The sequence below is a fragment of the Propithecus coquereli genome, unplaced genomic scaffold (genome assembly GCF_000956105.1).
Source record: "Propithecus coquereli isolate 6110/MARCELLA unplaced genomic scaffold, Pcoq_1.0 Scaffold298, whole genome shotgun sequence".
Lineage (NCBI taxonomy): Eukaryota > Metazoa > Chordata > Mammalia > Primates > Indriidae > Propithecus > Propithecus coquereli.
Genome location: NW_012148596.1, coordinates 890,310 through 892,329, shown reverse-complemented (window position 1 = coordinate 892,329; position 2,020 = coordinate 890,310). Strand labels below are relative to the sequence as shown.

Here is a 2,020-nt window from a genome sequence, read left to right as displayed (position 1 = left end):
TAAATAAATAAATAAATTTGAGATGTCATTTACATATAATAGCACACATTTTAAATGTACAGATTGATAGATTTTTGACTAATAAACATATCTGTACAACCACCACTACAACCAAGTTATAGAACACTTTCATCACCCTGGTTCCCTCCTTTCCCTTTGCAGTCAGTCCCATCCGCCATAACCCCTGGAAACCATCCATCTGTTCTGTCACTATTGGTTCATTTTGTCTATTCTAGAATTTCATAGAAATTAAAACCTACAGTATGAAAACATACTCTTTTATGTCAGGCTTCTTTCAGCATAATTATTTTGAGATTCATTCATGTTACATATATCTGTCAAAACTTGTAAAGGGAGTGAGATTTTACTTTTGACAGGCTAGTAAGGCATCTTGTTACTGTTTCATAGATGGTAGCAGAAGACATTAGACTTCTGGGTGAAAGACAAAGGACTTCATTACTCTTGGAAACAAGCTACTGTTTCTTGGAAACGGTAGTAGTCAGAGCTGGATGTTTGCATTGGTTCCTCATGTCTGCAGTGTTGCAAAGGGGCAATGCAGAGCTGGTGATGATGCTCTGAACATGAAGGAGAGGAACATTGAGCTTGAGGAATATACCACTTATAAAAATATATAAAGTAAGTGGAAGCAAGGGTACTCTTTGTTATTGCTCTTGAGCTTAATTTAATTATAGTCAGGAAACAAACTCTGTTGGTTAAATCTTTTGAAATTTATGACATATTTTATGGCTCAGCATATGATCAGGTTTGGTAAGTGTTCCATGTAGTTTTGAAAAACAGTTTTTGAATGCAGTGTTATATATGTCGGTTAGATCAAGTTTGTTGATCATTTTCACATTCTTTGTATTTACTCATTTTGTCTACTTGTATCTGTTACTGAGACAGGTTTGTTAAATTTGTCCAATACATTTTGTATTGTTCTGTTTCTTCTTTTAGTTTTATCTATTTTGCTTTATATATTTGAAAGCTGTTATTAGGTATATGGAAATATAGAATTGTTGTATTGTCAGGAAATGTCCTTTTATCTATGGTAATGCTTCTTAAGGTCTGTTTTGTTTGTTGTTCCTGATTTTAATTGGCTATTCAGTCTACTTATAATTAATGTAATTCTTGATATATTTGGGTTTAAATTTGCCATCTTAATATTTGCTTTTTAAAATTTGTCTCACCTGTTGTATGCTTTTATTTCTCTTTCTTACTGCATTTCAAATTACTTGTTCATTATTTTATCCCTTCCCTCATTAACTTGCTTATTATACATTCTTTTTCTCTTAGTTTGGTGGTTTCCCTAGAGATTTACCATGTAACTGATTTATTACAATCTAATATATTGGTCTCACATTCTTATTCTCTTCTAAAAACATATATTCTTTAGAAAGAAAAAGAAAGGGAGGGAGGAAGAAAAAGAAAAGGTGCAAGTGTTGGTTTAGAAAGAAAGGGAGAGAGGAAGAAGAAGAGAAAGGTGCAAGTGTTGGTTTAGAAAGAAAAAAGGGAGGGAGGAAGAAAAAGAGAAAAAGGTACAAATATTGGTTTAGAAGGAAAAAGAAAGGGAGGGAAGAAGAAAGAAAGAATAAAATAGCTTTTATTTGGGTTATCTCTCTATATGTTTACTCAATTAGTTGGATGGTAAATAAATACATTTCGAAGATCCTTATTATCATTGGTCATTAGTGAAATGCAAATTAAAACCTCAATGAGATAGCACTACATGCCTATTAGAACAGATTAAATTAAAAGGAAGGAGGGAGAAAGTATGGTGTTAGAGTGGCCCTGATGAGCTAGTGGAACACCTACCCCACCTGCATGCTCCACCGTCTGAGAGTAGATGTAAAGTAAGTTGTGTTATCAAGGGAGAGCTGAGTTTCAGCTAGAGCAAGAAGGTGAAAAGGATGGTCATTTTAAGAAGTTTAGTATAGTTGAATCATCTTGAAGATTACATATTATGTAAATAATACATAAATTTCTACTTTCTTACTTTAATAAATGTAACTTATTTAATCTT

At 32.7% G+C, this 2,020-nt stretch overlaps 1 protein-coding gene across 1 annotated transcript in view; it reads left to right on the top strand.

Moving 5' to 3' along the window:
• The window catches only part of ROCK2 (Rho-associated, coiled-coil containing protein kinase 2), a 205,080-nt gene that overhangs the window by 41,602 nt on the left and 161,458 nt on the right, over positions 1 to 2,020 (top strand). The window lies entirely within an intron of this gene.